The sequence below is a fragment of the Bos indicus genome, chromosome 7 (assembly GCF_029378745.1).
Source record: "Bos indicus isolate NIAB-ARS_2022 breed Sahiwal x Tharparkar chromosome 7, NIAB-ARS_B.indTharparkar_mat_pri_1.0, whole genome shotgun sequence".
NCBI classification, from domain to species: domain Eukaryota; kingdom Metazoa; phylum Chordata; class Mammalia; order Artiodactyla; family Bovidae; genus Bos; species Bos indicus.
The window spans coordinates 8,578,762-8,600,361 of record NC_091766.1 but is presented as its reverse complement, the minus strand read 5'-3'; the positions used below and the strand labels follow the sequence as shown (position 1 = coordinate 8,600,361).

General features: G+C 39.2%; 1 pseudogene; it reads left to right on the top strand.

Annotated features, from left to right (window-relative positions):
• The first annotated feature begins 10,401 nt into the window (after window positions 1–10,401).
• LOC139183935 (olfactory receptor 7C2-like) lies at window positions 10,402–11,343 on the top strand (annotated as a pseudogene).
• The last annotated feature ends 10,257 nt before the right edge of the window (window positions 11,344–21,600 follow it).

The following is a 21,600-nucleotide window of genomic DNA, read 5'->3' as shown; positions in this document are numbered from 1 at the left end:
AAACTAGAACACTTTCTAACACCATACACAAAAATAAACTCAAAATGGATTAAAGATCTCAACGTAAGACCAGAAACTATAAAACTCCTAGAGGAGAACATAGTCAAAACACTCTCCAACATACATCACAGCAGGATCCTCTATGACCCACCTCCCAGAATATTGGAAATAAAAGCAAAAATAAACAAATGTGACCTAATTAAACTTAAAAGCTTCTGCACAACAAAGGAAACTATTAGCAAGGTGAAAAGACAGCCTTCAGAATCGGAGAAAATAATAACAAATGAAGCAATGGACAAACAACTAATCTCAAAAATATACAAGCAACTCCTACAGCTCAACTCCAGAAAAATAAAGGACCCAATCAAAAAAAGGGCCAAAGAACTAAATAGACATTTCTCCAAAGAAGACATGCAGATGGCTAACAAACACATGAAAAGATGCTCAACATCACTCATTATCAGAGAAATGCAAATCAAAACCACTATGAGGTATCATTTCACAGCAGTCAGAAGGGCTGCGATCCTTAAGTCTACAAGCAATAAATGCTGGAGAGGGTGTGGAGAAAAGGGAACTCTCTTACACTGTTGGTGGGAATGCAAACTAGTATCCATGATGGAGAACAGTGTGGAGATTCCTTAAAAAACTGGAAATAGAACTGCCTTATGATCCAGCAATCCCACTGCTGGGCATACACACTGAGGAAACCAGAAGGGAAAGAGCCACGTGTACTCCAATGTTCATCGCAGCACTGTTTATAATAGCCAGGACATGGAAGCAACCTAGATGCCCATCAGCAGATGAATGGATAAGAAAGCTGTGGTACATATACACAATGGAGTATTACTCAGCCATTAAAAAGAATACATTTGAATCAGTTCTAATGAGATGGATGAAACTGGAGCCTATTATACAGAGTGAAGTAAGCCAGAAAGAAAAACACCAATACAGTATACTAACGCATATATATGGAATTTAGAAAGATGGTAACAATAACCCTGTGTATGAGACAGCAAAAGAGACACTGATGTATAGATCAGTCTTATGGACTCTGTGGGAGAGGGAGAGGGTGGGGAGATTTGGGAGAATAGCATTGAAACATGTATAATATGTATGAAACGAGTCGCCAGTCCAGGTTTGATGCACGATACTGGATTCCTGGGGCTGGTGCATTGGGACGACCCAGAGGGATGGTATGGGGAGGGAAGAGGGAGGAGGGTTCAGGGTGGGGAACACAGGTATACCTGTGGCGGATTCATTTCGATATTTGGCAAAACTAACACAATATTGTAAAGGTTACAAATAAAATAAAATTAAAAAAAAAAAAGAAAAGTGAAAGTGAAGTCATTCAGTCGTGTCCGACTCCTAGTGAGCCCATGGACTGCAGCCCACCAGGCTCCTCTTCGTCTGTCCATGGGATTTTCCAGGCAAGAGTATTGGAGTAGGTTGCCATTGCCTTCTCCAATGTTCAAACTACCACACAATTAAACTCATTTCACATGTTAGCAAGGAAACGCTCAAAATTCTTCAAGCTAGGCTTCAACAGTACCTGAAACAAGAACTTCCAGATGTACCAGCTGGATTTAGAAAAGGCAGAGGAACCAGAGATGAAATTGCAAACATCTATTAGATCATAGAAATATCAAGGGAATTCCAGAAAAACATCTACTTCTGCTTCATTGACTATGCTAAAGCCTTTGACTGTGTTGATCACAAAGCATTATGTAGAAAGTATATCTACCAAAACAAACTTCAACTTGTTTATCTGGGAATGTCTTAATTTCTCCTTCTTTAAAAAATAATTTGAGTTGAAATTCACATAACATAAAATTAACCATTTTAAGACAAACAGTTCAGTATCATTTAGAGCATTCAGAGTATTGTACAACTACCACCTCAATCTAGTTTTAAAATATTTTCATCATGTCAACATAAAACCATTTATACATTATAAGAACAGTTGCTCCCCATTATTTCCTTTTCTAGTCCCTGAAAAAGTGTTCCATGTATGACTCTATGTATCTACATATTATATGCAGTTTATATACAAGGAATCATACAATACACAGTCTTTGTATTGAATATCCTTCACTTTCATAATATTTTGCCTTTTCATGCAAGTTGTATCATGGCTTAATGTGTTAATAGATAATATCCTTCATTTTTGAAGGGTAGTTTTGCTGGATACAGTTTTGCTGGTTAAGAGCTTTTCCCCTAGAACTTTAAATCTAAGTCTCACACTTCCCATTAGAAATCAACTGTTAATCTTACTAATATACTTCTTCTGTGAGAAGTCACTTCTCTTTTGCTGCTTTCAAGGTCCTCTCTGTCTTTCTCTTTTGTCAATTTGATTACAATACGTCTCAGAATAGACCTCTTTAAGTTTATCCTGCTTGGAATATTTTGAGCTTCCTGAACACATAGATTCATGCCTTTCATCAACTTTGGGAACTTTTCAGTCATTATTTTTTAAAACATTTGTTCTGCCACTTTCCCTCAACTACTCTTCTGGGACTCCCTTTATACACAAATTCTTGCATCCTCCTGGTTTCTTTTAATTCTTTGTACATGGCTCTCTTTAGCTCTCAGAGTACATTTAAGACAGTTTATATTAAGTCTTTTTCTGACAAGCCCAGAGTCCCAAATTCAGATTCTACTATATGATTTGTTCTTGTGAAAGAGTCATACTTTCTCATTTCTATGCATTATTCATATTTATCCTCCTTATTGCTGAAAACTAAATATTGTGAATATTAAATTGTCACAATTTCAGAAATCAGATATGTACCTCCTCCTTGAGATACACTGCTGTTTTATTGTAGACTGTATTTGTTTGTTTGCTTAATGATTTTTATAAACTAAATTTTATAGACTATATTTTTTGCTATATGGGATCACTAAAGTCTCTGTTCTGTTATCTTAATGATCAGCTAATGATAGATTTCCTAAATTCTGGATCCAAATAAACTTTCTCAAACTTTATTGTTTGGATGTGTGTGTGTGTGTGTGTGTGTGTGTGTGTGCCCATGTTCACATGCCTGTGTACACTTGGACTTCTTTTAATCCTCTGCTGAACATTTAATAATTATTTACCTCTGTCTTCACATGCTGCTTGCCCAGAGCCTTGACTATCAGTCAGAGGTGAGAAATTAGGGCTTTTTTTTCTGATCAGGCTTTCTGCCCAGTCTTTTAAATTCTAAATAATATGTGAATACTTTCATAGTCATGCTTCCAAAGCATCTCCCTCTCCAGTCTTTCCTCAGAGAAATTTCAGTGTGCCTACTGTTTGCCCCATTTCATATCTTCTGCCCCAGACACCAGGAGGTAGTTCATTGGTCTTTAAACATGCTCAACAATCACAGTCCACAGAGCTGCTTTCCCACCTTGAGAGAAATTCCAAGTTAGGCAAAGTAACTTGGAATCTCTCTGTTCGAAGTAAATTTTGCAAATCCTTTGAGGAGTCAAAAGAAAGGTCAAAACAGAAAGCCACATCTTTTTGTTCTCCATCACTAAGAATCCACACAGGGACTGTGGTGCCATCTGCAACACTGCTACTGACCCAAGAAGAGGATGTTGGGGAAATAATAAATTAAATTATCAAAAAGTTTTCTAATCTGATTCCAGTTGCCTTTTTCTTAAGTGTTCACTTTTTTGCTCTGAACCATCAGTAGTTTTTCATATTCATGAAGTTGATACTCACCATTTTCCCCAGTATTTTATGTGTTTTTGTGGGGTGTTAAGACATTAGAGTTTCCTGTAAAAGCAGAAAAGTTTGGAAAGATGGGAGGACAGAGAGAATAGGAATTGAAATCAAAAGTATAGAGTTTCAAGGATGAAATGTTGAAATGTCAAACATCAGAAGATAATTAAATGGATGATCATCAGATGAGGCTACTAGTAGATTATTAGTGATATTAACAGGTACAAGTTAGCTGATATTAAAAGTAGAAGCCAGATTATGGGAGAAAATAGATGAAAAAATGTTTCAAGTATAGGAAGCACCCAGTGGTTATAAAACTTGGACATTCAGATCCACCATGAGCAGAATAGAAAACAGCACTTCCCTCATGAATGGAGAAAAGGAAGTAAAATCCAACAGACATGCAAGATCATACCTAAGCACCCTAAGTGATGGCCTGTTCCTATTTTCTGAAAACGCTTTGATATTGTTGATTATGATTTTTAAAACAGTACCTTATGAATTAATAAAGATGGTGCTATCCTCTGGATTGGAATATCAAGGAGGGTCTAATGGATTTGTTTTGACCTTGTAAAGCTATGGATATCTGCAGAGTCCTGCCTATATAGCCAGACGTCCACCTCTTACCTTACCATATTTCTCTCATTGCATGCCTGGAAACTTCTGTAGATTGCACCTTGAATAGTGTGACTAGAAGTCATTAGAAATGGTTTTGTTGGGAGTTGGGTATGTGCCAGGTCTTTGTTGACAACTCCAAGTCCAGGTGCTTGGGACTCATGTGGTCCTGAACCATTTGCCAGCATGTCTTTGATAGTCAAACAGATTTCAACTGAAATGTTGAGGAAATACTCATGGGAAAGGACACTAGAGACAAGACATATGGAGAAAAGAGCATAATGACTAAGGTGCATGGGAAGGAGTACGCATATCTCAAAGCCAAGATGCTCCCATGGGTACAAACCTAGCAGAAGAAAAGCTCCTTTCTGTTTTAGCTTCCTCATTCGTGGGAACCAAATTTCTCCTAGAATAGAGTGACATGGAACAATTAACTTAATGAGAAGTTGTGAGAATTCAACCTCTGAAGCCCCAGAAATGGTAAATATGTCCCTTTCTCCTCTCACTACAGCTCCACAGTCCCAGGAAGGAGGAAGTTCAGCGGTGCCCTTTCAAAGAATGTATGCCTGATGTCACCTCCCTGCACTTCCTTGGAGCTGAGTTGACCATCCATTACCCAGGAAAGAAAGGACCGAGGAAACTAGAGACCCACTGAGGGTGTGCCATGGGAAACAGGTACGGAGACAGGCAGAATTCTCAGAGTATTAACATGGGTGGCACAAATGAGGATAACACAATGGTAAGAGTCCATTTGCTAAAACATTCTACACAATTCACATCCTGAATCTCTTTCAATCTCTTTCAGCTTCCTCCTCTCTTCTAAAACCCAATTCTGAGAACATCTCACCATTCTAATGGGAACTGATGCCTTGGCTGCCAAAATGTCTCCAGAGGTTCTTATCCAACTATCTTAGACATTTTTAAGGAGCTGTTACAGGTTCCTATATTTTCCTCTATCAAAGATGCACCTTTATTCTTTCATCTATCAAATTTAATTAATTCGTTCAAAAAAGAAACAATCCCTTGGGTTCCATATAGTTAACACTTGCAGATCTGTTTATACATCTTCTCACATTAAGTTAGTTAATGATTCTGGCTCTCAGTTTTAAATTTTGTAAGATGGGGATCATGGTACTATCCACTTCATAATATTAAGATGATTAAGTTAAAGGATAAAATGCATTTTTTTAAATTTGTATTTGTTTATTTTTGGCCATGTTAGGTCCACTGCTGCAGGGGCTTTTCTCTTGTTACAGCATGTGTGGGCTACTGTCTAGGCATGGTGCATGGCCTCTCACTGCTGTGACTTCTCTTGTTGTGGAGCATAGGCTTTAGGGCACTCAGGCTTCAGTACCTGTGGCTCCAGGGCCCTAGAGCACAGGCTCAGGAAATGTGGCACAGGGGCTTAATTGCTCCTTAGCATGTGGGATCTTCCCCAGTCAGCGACTGAACATGTGTCTCCTCCACTGGCAGGCAAATACTTTACCACAGAGCCACCGGGAAAGCCAAGGAGATAATGCCTTTAAAGTTCCTAAATTGTCCCTAACACTCTGTGATCATCTATACATATTAATCATTATCACTGCATTACTGTAAACACATATTCATTCTTTTAAAAAAGTAGTGAAGTTCAGTGTCTGCCTGAGACAGTGGGTGGAATGGGTTAAGAAGGTCAAAAGATACAGATTTCCAGTTGTAAAATAAACCATGGGACTATAATGTAAAGCATGGTGACTATAGTTAATACTGAATAGTATATTTGGAAGTTCCTACAAGACTAGATCTTAGAAGTTCTTATCACAAGAAAAAAATGTCATAATTATGTATGGAAATAGTTGTTAATTATACCTATTATGGTCATCAGTTTGCAGTACATACACATATCAAATCATTATGCCATACACCTGAAACTAATATAATGTTATTTGTTAACTATACCTCAATACAGGGCATCCCCGGTGACTCAGCAGTAAAGAATCCGCCAGCAGTGCAGGAGCCATAGGAGACAGTGGTTTTGATCCCTGGGTTGGAAAGATCCCCTAGGGGAGGAAATGCCAACCAGTTCCATTATTCCTACAGGGATAATCCCATGGACAGAGAAGCCTGGTGGCCTACAGTCCATGGGGTCACAAAGAATCAGACATGACTGAAGTGACTTAGCAGGCACACACCAATTGTGATGATGATAAAAAGAGCTAAGGCTATTAAACATAGCACAGGTGCTCGACATTTGGTAATCCTCAATAATTTTTAGCTTATATAATAAATTTATCATTCTCATTTATTGTATGTTTGTGGTTTCCAGTTCCTGTTCCAGATTTCTATTTTTGTTACTGTTTGAAATGATTGTATTTTTTTCTTTCTTTCTTTTTTTTTTTTTTACTTTACAATATTGTATTGGTTTTGCCATACATTAACATGCATCCGCCACGAGTGTACACGTGTTCCCCATCCTGAACTCCCCTCCCACTTCCCTCCCCATAGGATGGTATGGGTCATCCCAGTGCACCAGCCCCAAGCTTCCTGTATCCTACATTGAACCTGGACTGGCAATTCATTTCTTATATGATATTATACATGTTTTAATGCCATTCTCCCAAATCATTGCCCCCTCCCTCTCCCACAGAGTCCAAAAGACTGTTCTTTTAAAAAAGACTGTTCTGATGCATACATCTGTGTCCCTTTTGCTGTCTCGCATACAGGGTTGTCATTACCATCTTTCTAAACTCCGTATATATGCATTAGTATACTGTATTGGTGTTTTTCTTTCTGGCTTACTTCACTCTGTATAATAGGCTCCAGTTTCATCCACCTCATTAGAACTGATTCAAATGTATTCTTTTTAATGGCTGAGTAATACTCCATTGTGTATATGTACCACAGCTTTCTTATCCATTCATCTGCTGATGGGCATCTAGGTTGCTTCCATGTCCTGGCTATTATAAACAGTGCTGTGATGAACATTGGGGTACACGTGTCCCTTTCAATTCTGGTTTCCTCAGTGTGTATGCCCAGCAGTGGGATTGCTGGGTCGTATGGCAGTTCTATTTCCAGTTTTTTAAGGAATCTCCACACTGTTCTCCATAGTGGCTGTACTAGTTTGCATTCCCATCAACAGTGTAAGAGGGTTCCCTTTTCTCCACACCCTCTCCAGCATTTATTGCTTGTAGACCTTTGGATAGCAGCCATTCCGACTGGTGTGAAATGGTACTTCATTGTGGTTTTGATTTGCATTTTCTGATAGTGAGTGATGTTGAGCACCTTTTCATGTGTTTGTTAGCCATCTGTATGTCTTCTTTGGAGAAATGTCTATTTAGTTCTTTGGCCCATTTTTTGATTGGGTCGTTAATTTTTCTGGAATTGAGCTGTAGGAGTTGCTTGTATATTTTTGAGATTAGTTGTTTGTCAGTTGCTTCACTTTCTATTATTTTCTCCCATTCTGAAGGCTGTCTTGAAATGATTGTAATCTGTTTTTAAGAGATTTAACATTAATTATGAATGCTATTTTTTTCTCTCACACTCATTTTTTCTGCCAATTTTCACTTTTGAATAATTTGAGATTTACAGAAAAGTTACACAGGTAGTTAGTACAGAGATTTCCATAATAATGATAATGTTTTGGAACTAGATAGAAATGATTTTTGTAAAACAGCCCTTATGGCAGAAAGTGAAGAACTAAAAAGCCTCTTGATGAAGGTGAAAGAGGAGAGTGAAAAAGTTGGCTTAAAACTCAGCATTCAGAAAATGAAGATCATGGCATCTGGTCCCATCACTTCATGGCAGATAGATGGGGAAACAGTGGAAACAGTGTCAGACTTTAATTTTCTGGGCTCCAAAATCACTCCAGATGGTGACTGCAGCCATGAAATTAAAAGACGCTTACTCCTTGGAAGGAAAGTTATGACCAACCTAGATAGCATATTCAAAAGCAGACATTGCTTTGCCAACAAAGGTCCTTTTAGTCAAGGCTATGGTTTTTCAGTGGTCAGGTATGGATGTGATAGTTGGACTGTGAAGAAAGCTGAGCGCCAAAGAATTGATGCTTTTGAACTGTGGTGTTGGAGAAGACTCTTGAGAGTCCCTTGGACTGCAAGGAGATCCAACCAGTCCATTCTGAAGGAGATCACCCCTGGGATTTCTTTGGAAGGAATGATGCTAAAGCTGAAACTCCAGCACTTTGGCCACTTCATGCGAAGAGTTGACTCATTTGGAAAGACTCTGATGCTGGTAGGGATTGGGGGCAGGAGGAGAAGGGGACGACAGAGGATGAGATGGCTGGATGGCATCACTGACTCAACGGACATGAGTCTGAGCGAACTCCGGGAGTTGGCGATGGACAGGGAGGCCTGGCGTGCTGCAATTCATGGGGTCGCAAAGAGTCGGACACGACTGAGCGACTGAACTGAACTGAACTGAACTGAACAATATATAATATATCAGCATCTGCAATTGAATGTTACCTTAACATAGCTATTGGTTTTTACAAATTTGTGTTATATCCACTACCTTATTAAAATTATATTCACTGATAGAGGTTTTCAGCTTTCAATTTATTATCAGAAACCAATCTATAATCTTCAAACAACAATTTCAGATCTCAAGGGTGTTAGTAAATAGTATTTGTGGTTGTAAACTTTCTTTTCTTGTTTAATACTTAAAGGGGAATTCTTTTAATGTTTCTCTCACATATTTCCATGGTAATTTTGAAGGTAAGTTCTGATTTTCTAATTATTGATCTGTTATCCTACATGCTGAATTAACCAATCAATTAATTTATTTCTTAGAGATTTTCCATTTTTAATGAGGATTTATAAGTAATATCATCTTGCAAAGTAAAGTATTTTCTTCTATATGTGTCCATTTTTCTCTTTCCTAATTTTAGGCATTTCTGTTCCTTCTCTTTCTTTTTATTGCTTTCATTATGCATCTGATTTTCTCTATTTGATTTTGTCAAAGAATTAACACTGGAATTTATTTCTTGGCTGTAAAATTTTTCTTCTTCATTTATTAGCTCTGCTTTTTGCTTAATTTTCTGCTTTAGTTAGTTTTGTTTTGTAAAACTGAAGTGCATCTTCAAATTTTAAAATGCTTTTCACTCTTGAGATAGAGTACCTGTGTGACGATACTGGATGCTTGGGGCTAGTGCACTGGGACGACCCAGAGGGATGGTATGGGGAGAGAAGAGGGAGGAGAGTTCAGGATGGGGAAAACATGTATACCTGTGGCAGATTCATTTTGATATTTGGCAAAACTAATACAATTATGTAAAGATTAAAAATAAAATAAAATTAAAAAAAATAAAGAAATAGTAGGATAAAATGAATCTAAAAATCTAGACTTTTATTGCCACTCAAAGGTGATTCCTGTCCACAGTTTAGTGTATCTTGTTATAGGTCATTTCCCCTTGGGTTTGTACAAGTATGTGTCTAATTATAAAAGATCTATATGCTGATTTAATTTCTCAAGGCCAGAAAAGCAGATCAACTATCCTCTCATAGCAAGTGTTTGAAATTTTATTTTTCTTTCCACATGATGGAATTTTTCCTTCTTAATCTTTTGTGAAGAGACATAAATTCTAGCAATGAAGACAGTATCCCTCATAGAGCAATAGTAGAAAGAATTTTTGTCTAACATTTATTGCCTTTTTACACTTTCTTTTATGAACCTTTAATATCCTATGCCTTTTTCTAAATTCATGCATTAATCTTTCTATGATTTACACTTAGGACTTTATACATTAAATACATTAATTTTTATCAGTCAAATAGATTCTTTTTTATATCCTAATTCTCTCCATAGTAGATTCTTATTTATAATTTTTCAACTTATGGTACAATTATTGATCTTTTCTCCCCTTATTTCTACCAAATATTTTTTATTCAGAGAGAGCTACTGAACCTAGGAACAGATTTTCCAAGTAGCAATGGCAACCACAATTTGTTACCAAATAGATCAAATTTTTAGCCCCAAATGAATGACATCTCCATGAGTTTGGATTAAGGATATTTCTGTCATTCGCACTAATGATTATCTGGAGTGAATTCCGTGTTTCTTTTCAGCTGATTCTGAACAAACCCGACAGCCACATGGAAATAAACCAAACAAGAAGTTTTCTCCTCCTGGGATTCACAGAGGACCCAGACCTGCAGCCTCTCTTCTTTGGGCTGTTTCTGTCCTTGTACGTGGTCACATTTGCTGGGAGCCTGGCCATCATCTCAGACCCCCACCTCCACACTCCCATGTACTTCTTTCTCTCCAACCTGTCATTTGCAGACATCGGTTTCACCTCCACCACCATCCCAAAGATGCTATGGAACATCCAGACACAGAGCAAAGTTATCACTTATGAAGGCTGCATCATCCAGATATTTTTGTTCTTTGTATTTGAATGCCTGGACATTTTAATCCTGAGTGTGATGGCCTATGACCGCTTTGTGGCCATCTGTCACCCTCTGCACTATATGGTCATCATTAACCCCTGGGTCTGTGGGATGCTGACTCTGGGTTCCTGGTGCCTCAGTGTCACAAGCTCCCTGCTTGAGACTTTGACTGTCTTGAGGCTGTCCTTCTGCATGAACATGAAGATCCCACACTTTTTTTGTGATCTTCTTGAAGTCCTGAAGCTTACCTGTTCTGACACCCTGATCAATAACATAGTGGTGTATTTTGTGGCTATTATTCTAGCTGTTTTTCCTCTCTTTTGGATCCTTTTTTCTTACTCTCAGATTTTCTCCTCCATCCTGAGAATTTCTTCAGCCAGGGGCAAGTATAAAGCTTTTTTCCACCTGTGGATCTCACCTTTTTGTGGTTTCTTTGTTCCATAGCACAGGCCTAGGGGTCTACCTCAGTTCTGCAGTCATTTCATCCTCTAGGACAATTCTGGTGGCCTCAGTGATGTACACTGTGGTCACCCCCATGCTGAACCCCTTCATCTACAGTTTGAGGAACAGAGACTGAAAGGGACCCTAGGGAGACTCCTCAGCAGGGCACCATCTCTCAGTGATGGGATTGTTGTAGGACTCTCATAAGTAGCAAGGATCAAACCATTGGTAGGCATTTTTCACAATCTTGGATATATCTAAACATTAGTTTAATTTTTCTGTTCTGTAATCACTATATCTTACTGTGTCTTGACTTTGACTATATTTAAAGACGGTGTATTATTTTTCTGGGGCTGTTATGACAAAGTACCATAAATAGTTGGCTTAAACAACAGAAATTTATTGCCTCACAGTTCTAGAGACTAAAATTCTGAAAACAAGGGGTAAGCAGGGTCCATTCATCCTGAAGCTGTGATCAATAACCTGTTCCATATCTAGCTTTTTTTAGTTTGCTTTCTGTAGTTTTCTAGTTTCATACAATTGTGGTCAAGGAAAATGCTTGATGTAATTTCTGTTCTCTTAAATTGATTGAGGGTGTTTTGTGACCTTGTATGTGATCTATCCAGGAGATCATTTCATCTCCACTTAAAAAGAATGTGTATTCTGCTGGGTTTGGATGTAATTTCCTCTAGATAGCAATTTAGTTCAATTGGCCTATTGTGTCATTTAGTCCCACTGATACCTTATTGATCTGGATGATCTTCCCATTGGTGGAACTAGGGTGTTAAAATTCTCTGCTATTATTGTATTATTGCCAATTTCTCCCTTCATGTCTGTTAGTATTTGCTTTAAATACATAGGTGCTCCTGTATTAGGTATGTGTATGCTACCAACTGTAATATCCTCATCTTGTAACGATCCCTTCATCATTACAGAATGTCCTTCTTTGTCTTTTGTTATAGCCTTTGTTTTAAACTCTATTATGTCTCACATGAGTAGAGCTCCCCCTGCATTCTTGTTGTTTGCATTTGCATTAACTATCTTTTCCATCCCCTCACTTTCAGTCTGTTTGTGTCTTTAGCCCTGAAGTGAGTTTTTGCAGGCAGCTTATTGAAGGACTTTTTTTTCCAACCAGCCATGCTATGTTTTTTTTATTGGAACATTTAGTCCATTGGTATGTAAATATTGATAGCTATGTACTTATTGCTATTTTATTCCTTGTTTTTCAGTTGTTTTCATAGTTCTTCTTGTTCATTTCTTCCTTTTGTTTCTCCTGTTGTGATTTGATGAGTTTATTTAATGGTATACTTGAGTTCCTTCCTTTTTTATTTTTGTTTATCTCCTATAGGTTTTTGGATTTGTGTTTACCATGATTTCATATTTCTTCACTCATAATTATATCTACTTGAATAAGCTGATAGTCATTTAAGTTCAAACATATTTTAAATATTTACATTTGTATGCTCCTATACCCCACATGTTGTGTTTTTATGTCATATTTTACATATTCATGCTTATCTCTTTACTGTCTATTATAGTCATCAGTTCAGTTCAGTCACGCAGTTGTGTCTGACTCTTTCTGTCAGCACACCAGGCTTCCCTGTCCATCACAAACTCCCAGAGTTCACTCAAACTCATTTCCATCTAGTTGGTGATGCCATCCAGCATTCTCATCCTCTGTCATCCCCTTCTCCTCCTGCCCCCAGTCCCTCACAGCATCAGAGTCTTTTCCAATGGGTCAACTCTTCGTATTAGGTGGCCAAAGTATTGGAGTTTCAGCTTCAGCATCAGTCCTTCCAATGAACACCCAGGACTGATCTCCTCTAGGATGGACTGGTTTGATCTCCTTGAAGTCCAAGGGACTCTTAAGAATCTTCTCCAACACCACAGTTCAAAAGCATCAATTCTTCAGCATTCAGCTTTCTTCACAGTCCAACTTTCACATCCATACATGACCACTGGAAAAACCATAACCTTGACTACATGGACCTTTTTTGACAAAGTAATGTCTCTGCCTTTCAATATGCTACCTAGGTTTGTCATAACTTTCCTTCAGAGAGTAAGTATCTTTTAATTTCATGGCTACAATCACCATCTACAGGGATTTTGGAGCCAAAAAAAAAAAAAAAAGTCTGACACTGTTTCCAATGTTTCCCCATCTATCTGCCATGAAGTGATGGGATCAGATGCCATGATCTTCATTTTCTGAATGTTGAGCTTTAAACCAACTTTCTCACTCTCCTCTTTCACTTTCATCAAGAGGCTTTTTAGTTCCTTTTCACTTTCTGCCATAAGGGTGCTGTCATCTGCATATCTAAGGTTATTGATACTTCTCCCAGCAATCTTGATTCCAGCTTGTATTTCTTCCACCCCAGCGTTTCTCATGATGTACTATGCATATAAGTTAAATAAGCAGGGTGACAATATACAGCCTTGACATACTCCTTTTCCTATTTGGAACCAGTCTGTTGTTCCATGTCCAGTTCTAACTGTTGCTTCCTGTCCTGCATATAGGTTTCTCAAGAGGCAGGTCAGGTGGTCTGGTATTCCCATCTCTTTCAGAATTTTCCACAGTTTATTGTGATCCACACAGTCAAAGGCTTTGGCATAGTCAATAAAGCAAAAATAGATGTTTTTCTGGAACGCTTTTGCTTTTTCAATGATCCAGCAGATGTTGGCAATTTGATCTCTGGTTCCTCTGCCTTTTCTAAAACCAGCTTGAACATCTGGAAGTTCACAGTTCACATACTGCTGAAGCCTGGCTTGGAGAATTTTGAGCATTACTTTACTAGCATGTGAGATGAGTGCAATTGCGTGGTAGTTTGAGCATTCTTTGGCATTGTCTTTCTTTGGGATTGGAATGAAAACTGACCTTTTCCAGTCCTGTGGCCACTGCTGAGTTTTCCAAATTTGCTGGCATATTGAGTGAAGCACTTGCACAGCATCATCTTTCAGGATTTGAAATAGCTCAACTGGAATGCCATCACTGCCACTAGCTCTGTTCATATTGATGCTTTCAAAGGCCCACTTGACTTCACATTCTAGGATGTCTGGCTCTAGGTGAGTGATCACACCATCATGATTATCTGGGTCGTGAAGCACTTTTTTGTTGTTTTCCTCTATTTCTTTGCATTGATCATTGAGGAAGGCTTTCTTATCTCTCCTTGCTATTCTTTGGAACTCTGCATTCAGATGCTTATATTTTTCCTTTTCTCCTTTGCTTTTCACTTCTCTTCTTTTCACACCTATTTGTAAGGCCTCCTCAGACAGCCATTTTGCTTTTTCACATTTCTTTTCCATGGGGATGGTCTTGATCCCTGTCTCCTGTACAATGCCATCATAATTACTTTTAAATATCTTTGTCTTTTAATCTATGTACTGATTATTTAAGTAATCTTTAATCCTTACTATATATTTGCCTTTCCTAGTGGAATTTTACCTTTCCTATAGATATTTCTTTTATATTTAGAGAAGACTACACCTTTTCTTTTAGGGTAGGTTTCCTATTGATGAAATATTTCCATTTTTGCTTGTCTGAGAACTTCTTTGTCTCTGCTTCTATTTTAAATGATAACCTTCCAGGGTAGGAGATCCTAGGTTGCAGGATTTTCCCTTTCAGTGCTTTGAATGTATCAGGTCACTCTCTTCTGGCCTGCAAAGTTTCTACAGATAAATCAGTTGATATGTGGATTCCCTTATATATGACTCTGTTTTTCTCTTGCTGCCTTTAAAATTCTCTCTTTATCTATCTTTTCCCAGTTTGATTATAATATATCTTAGTGTAGGTCTGTTTGGCCTCATCTTTCTTTGGGAACCACTATGCTTCCTATACTTGGATACCTGTTTCTTTCTTAAGTTTGGTAAGGTTTTAGTCATAATTTCTTCAAATACCTTTTCAATACACTTTTATCCCTCTTCATTTTCAATCCCTATAATGCAAATGTTGACACAATTGACATTATCCCAGAGATCTCATATGTTGCACTGTTTTTTTTTTATTTCTTTTTGTTTGCTCTTATGATTAGATAATCTCCACTATTCTATCTTCCAAATCACTTATGCATTCTTCTGTGTCATTGAGTATGCCCTTCATTTCTTCTAGAGTGCTTTTTATTTTAGATATTAAATTATATATTTTTTATCGGGTCTTCTTTATACTTTTGCTGTTGTTCAGTCACTCAGTCATGTCCAACTCTTTGTGACCCCATGGACTGCAGCATGCCAGGCTTCTCTGTCCTTCACTATCTTCTGGAGTTTGGTCAAGCTCATGTTCATTGAGTTGATGATGACATCCAACCATTTCATCCTCTGTTGCCCCTTTTCCCTCCTGCCCTAAATCTTTCCCAGCACTAGGGTCTTTTCCAATAAGTCAGCTCTTTGCATCCAGTGGCCAAAGTCTTGGAGCTTCAGCTTTAGTATCTGCCCTTCTATTGACTATATAGGGTTGATTTCCTTTAGGATTGACTGGTTTTATCTCCTTGCTGTCGAAGGGACTCTCAAGATTCTTCTCTAGCACCACAGTTCAAAAGCATCAGTTCTTTGGTGCTCAGCTTTTTTTATAGTCCCACTCCCACATCTGTACATGACTACTGGAAAAACCATAGCTTTAACTATACAGAGCTTTATATCTTTGGGTCTATGCTAAGTCACTTCAGTCATGTCTGACTCTTTGAGACCCTACAGACTGTAGCTCACCAGGTTCCTCTTCCATGGCATTCTCCAGACAAGAATACTGAAGTGGGCTGCCATTTCGTCCTCTAAAGGATCTTCCCAGGGATTGAACCCACATCTCTTATGTGTTCTGCATTGGCTGGTAGGTTCTTTGCCACTAGTGCCACCTGGGGACTTTTAGTTCCTTATTCAATTGATCTGTGTTTAGGTTAATTCTTTTCCCTAATTCATATTTATTATCAATATATTTTTATTACAAACGTTTTGAAATCTTTGGTATATTATTTATTTCTGTTTCACTTACATTTTTTTTTAATTTATACAGAGGCTTTTTCTTGCTCTTTCAAATGAGAATGCTGCTATTTAGTAGCTTCAGTCACATGTAACTCTGTGCCACCCTATAGACTGTAGCCCACAAGGCTCGACTTTCTGTGGAATTCTCCAGGAAAGAGTACTGGAATGGGTTTCCATTCCCTTCTCCAGGGGATCTTCCCAACCCAAGGACTGAACTCAGATCTCCTGCATTGCAGGCAGATTCTTTACCACTGACCCACCAGGGAAGTGGAGAAGGCAATGGCACCCCATTCCAGTACTCTTGCCTGGAAAATCCCATGGACGGAGGAGCCTCAGTCCATGGGGTCGCTAAGAGTCGGACACGACAGAGCGACTTCACTTTCCACTTTCATGCATTAGAGAAGGAAATGGCAACCCACTCCAGTATTCTTGCCTGGAGAATCCCAGGGACGGGGGAGCCTGGAGGGCTGCCGTCTATGGGGTCGCACAGAGTCGGACACGACTGAGCGACTTCACTTTCCACTTTCATGCATTAGAGAAGGAAATGGCAACCCACTCCAGTGTTCTTGCCTGGAGAATCCCAGGGACAGGGGAGTCTGGTGGGCTGCCGTCTATAGTTCCTACTTACTTTCATTTTACTTAACTTTCTCTCTGTCTGTAATGAATTTCGGTGAAACAGTTACCTATTGTAATCTTAAAGGGCTTTTCTTATTTAGCAGTGTCTCTATGTTGATTGCTTATGTCCAATACCTTTGGTGGGATGGCTGGATTTGACATGGATGACAGTCATATCTTTCCATAGGCGGTGCTGGCTGCTATAACCTTGGTGATGGGAGAGCTAGAGCCTGGTGTAGAGTGTGACATGGGTCTTCCTCTCTGCTTAGTGGCCATCACCATCCTGTTCGTGTCACGTTGCTCCCAAGTTGATAGAGCAGAAGGCCTGTTCATCAGGCTAGGGCTGGCTCTGTTCTCTTTAAGTGTAAGTTTTCCTTCTTCACACACTGGGGCCTTTGTCTCAATAAGGGGGATCCTGAAACAATAAGGGTTTGCGTGCTTATGGAGGTCCAATACTCTGCCTGTGTAGGCATCTTTGGATCCTCTCAGATGCAAGCCACAGTCACATCCTCTGCTTCAGCTACCCCAGATCTGTGCTAGGCTTTAGCATGGAGCGGTTGGGGCCAGAGCATTCACACAGCTTGGGTTGGGGTACACAGTGAAGTAGTCATGGGAATTCATAACCAATATTATCAAATAACTTTAAATGGAGCATAATCTATAAAATTTTGAATCATTGTTTATATGCCAGAAGCTAATATGATATTGTAAGTTACCTATACTTCAATAAAAAATTTTAAACACGCAAGTAAATATACAGTGAAATAATTTGTCACAGTAATTATCTGATTGGTAATGGTATGATGAATGATTTTGTCTTTTTTTTAATACTTTAAAAAATTCTACTAAAGCATGTTTACTTTTTGCTATCAGATTAACAATATAGGGACTTCCCTGGTGATTCAGTGGTTGAGAATCAGCCTTCCAATATAGGGGACACAGATTCAGTCCCTGATCTGAAAGCTATGATCCCATGCACCACAACTAGAGAGCTCCACACCACAGCTACTGAGCCCATGTGTTCTAGAGCCCATGCTCTGCAACAAGGGAAATCTCTGCACACTGTGACTACAGAAAAAGCCACTGTGCCCCCAGGAAGACCCAGCACAGCCAAAAAGGGAGAGCGGAAGTTATTATATATGTTATGAATTAAATGAAACTAACAAAACATAAGGCATCACCAAAAAATGAATTGAGAAACTTAAATTCGATTTCTAAAAAAATTATTGAATAATTGTCCATATTACATGTATTAATACATTCATAGCTACGGTAACAAATTACCACAATAGGGATTGAAATAAAAAAATATTTTGCTCTTACAATTGAAGATCAGAAGGCAAATATCTCAGTGAGCTAAAGTCAACATGCCTGCATGGTCTCTGAGGAGAATCTGATTCATTTCCTTTTCTAGTTTCTAGTGGCCACAAGAATTTCTTGACTCATAGGCTTCACACTTCACACTTCAGCTTCAAAGACAGCTGCTGCTGCTAAGTGACTTCAGTCATGTCTGACTCTGTGCAACCCAATACATGGCAGCCACCAGGCTCCCCTGTCCCTGGGATTCTCCAGACAAGAATACTGGAGTGGGTTGCCATTGCCTTCTCTGCAAAGTCAGCAATGTAACATTTTCAAATCTTTCTCTGATTTCAACCTTTTTGTCTTCTTCTTCTGCAGAAACAGGTTCATTGTGATTACATTAGTCTCTTCCAGATAATCATAGTCAATCTTCTTATCTTAAAGTCACTGATTAGCAACCTTCCTCCATCTGCTACTGTAATCCCCTCTTGCTATGTAAAATAATATAATCAAAGGTTCTGGGGATTAGGATGTAGTCATCATTTGGAGGCCATTACTCTGATCATCAAAAGTAATTTTCATAGGCCTATTATTTGCTGTCACTTAAGGACCAAGCTGGTTTTAGAAAAAGCAGAGGAACCAGAGATCCAATTGCCAACATCCACCAGATCATCAAAAAAGCAAGAGCGTTCCAGAAAAACATCTATTTCTTCTTTATTGATTATGCCAAAACCTTTGACTATGTGGATCACAATAAACTGTGGAAAATTCTGAAAGAGATGGGGATACCAGACCACCTGACCTGCCTCTTGAGAAATCTGTATGCAGGTCAGGAAGCAACAGTTAGAACTGGACATGGAACAACAGACTGGTTCCAAATAGGAAAAGGAGTATGTCAAGTCTGTATATTGTCACCCTGCTTAATTAACTTATATGCAGAATACATCATGAGAAACGCTGGGGTGGAAGAAGCACAAGCTGGAATCAAGATTACTGGGAGAAATCTCAATAACCTCAGATATGCAGATGACACCACCCTTATGGCAGAAAGTGAAGAGGAACTAAAAAGCCTCTTGATGAAAGTGAAAGTAGAGAGTGAAAAAGTTGGCTTAAAGCTCAACATTCAGAAAACGAAGATCATGGCATCCGGTCCCATCATTTCATGGAAAATATGGGGAAACATTGACAACAGTGTCAGACTTTATTTTTCTGGGCTCCAAAATCACTGCAGATGGTGATTGCAGCCATGAAATTAAAAAATGCTTACTCCTTGGAAGGAAAGTTATGACCAACCTAGATAGCATATTAAAAAGCAGAGACATTACTTTGCCAACAAAGGTCTGTCTAGTCAAGGCTATGGTTTTTCCAGTGGTCATGTACGGATGTGAGAGTTGGGCTATAAAGAAAGCTGAGTGCCGAAGAATTGATGCTTTTGAACTGTGGTGTTGGAGAAGACTCTTGAAAGTCCCTTGGACTGCAAGGAGATCCAAACAGTCCATCCTAAAGGAAATCAGTCCTGAATATTCATTGCAAGGACTGATGCTGAAGCTGAAACTCCAATACTTTGGCCACCTGATGCGAAGAGTTGACTCACTGGAAAAGACCCTGATGCTGGGAAGATTGAAGGCAGGAGGCGAAGGGGACAACAAAGGATAAGGATGTGAGAGTTGGACTATAAGAAAGCTGAGCACTGAAGAATTGATGTTTTTGAACTGTGGTGTTGGAGAAGACTCTTGCAAGTCCCTTGGACTGCAAGGAAATCCAACCAGTCCATCCTAAAGGAAATCGGTCCTGAATATTCATTGTAAGAACTGATGTTGAAGCTGCAACTCCAATACTTTGGCCACCTGATGCAAAGAGTTGACTCACTGGAAAAGATCCTGATGCTAGGAAGATTGAAGGCAGGAGGCGAAGGGGACGACAGAGGATAAGATAGTTGGACGGCATCACCGACTCAATGAACATGAGTTTGAGTAAACTCCAGGAGTTGATTATGAACAGGGAGGCCTGGTGTGCTGCAGTCCATGGGGTCGCAAAGTGTTGGACACAACTGAGCAAGTAACAGTTACTTACTTATTTACTTAAGGACCATAAGGGGTTTCCCAGGTGGCTAAGCAGGAAAGAATCCACCTGCAATGCAGGAGATAAGAGATGTGGGTGCCATTTCTGGGCCAGAAAGATGCCCTGGAGAAGGAAATGGCAATCCACTTCAGTATCCCATGGACAAAGGAGCCTGGCAGGCTACAGTCAATAGGGTCCCAAAAGAGTCAGACATGACTTAGCAACTAAACAATAAAGGATTGTAAATAAAAGAAACACAAAATGTATTATAGCCTCTTAATGATGAAAACCATTCTTTTGAAGTTACATGCCAAGACAATTTTTGGTGCAAAGGAACCTACAACTACCTAGTCCAGACTTTAACACAGGACCACAGCCTTGCTAGTCAAAGAATAATCCACAGACCAAGACATGCATGCACTAGCAACGTTACCCAGAACCTTGTTGAAAATTCAGAACCTCAGGACAACCAGAACCTGTTGAATCAGGATCTGATTTAGTACTAGAATCCTAGGGGATTCTTATGTACAATGTGTAGAAGTGTTGGCCTAGAATAGGCTTTCTCATCTTCTCACTATTGGCATTTGTGGCATGATAATCATTTGTATGTGGTGCTATCCTGTACATTATAGATGTTTGGGTGAAAGTGAAAGTGTTAGTTGCTCAGGCATGCCCAACTCTTTGCAGTCTCATGGACTGTGACCAACCAGGCTCCTCTGTCCATGGGATTTCCCAGTCAAGAATACTGAAGTAGGTTGCCATTTCCTTCTACAGGGAATCTTCCCAACCCAGGGATAGAACTTGCATTTCCTGCTTGGCAGGTAGATTTGTTACCACTAAGCCACCTGGAAAAGTCCCCCTCCCCACAACGGTGTTCGAGCAAGAGAACACAGTTTTCTCCCTTATTGAAGAAGAAATAGTAATTTCCTGGATATATCAGGTGCTGTATTCTCATAGCATGGCAGTTATGTTATGGCTCTTGAGACTCAAAGGATCTAGTCAAGACAAATTCCTCAGGCTTAGATTTGGAAGAAATATTGAGGGTTGTAAAAACTTTCAGTGTTAGAATTCTGGGAGATAGGAGACTTAGTAGAGAAGTAACGAGAATTGAATACCCCTGATGTTTAACCTGGACTCTTGGGAATAGCGAATCAGCAGGCGGAGGGGGCAGGGGGTTTGGGGGGTGGGGGGGAATCCATTGTTTCCAAACAGGTTCCCCTGAGGAAATGATGTAGTCAACATTCAAGCAATAATGGAAAATGTGATAAAGAGGTATAATGAGCAGATACAGAACATATACAGAGCTATAAATATCTCCACTACTGCAAGATCTAAGCATGTTAAACCTTGAGCTGCAACAGGGATGCTTTTTGCACTTGGACTCCTAAGTCTGGCTCAGGGACCAATCCATCACTCTTTCCTTCTTTCTTGTGAGGAGACAGAGCTTCGGCCTCCACCATCAACCATCCAGGGAGGAATTTTGAACTTCCACACAGAGACCTTCCAATCTGCCTTTCCATCCAG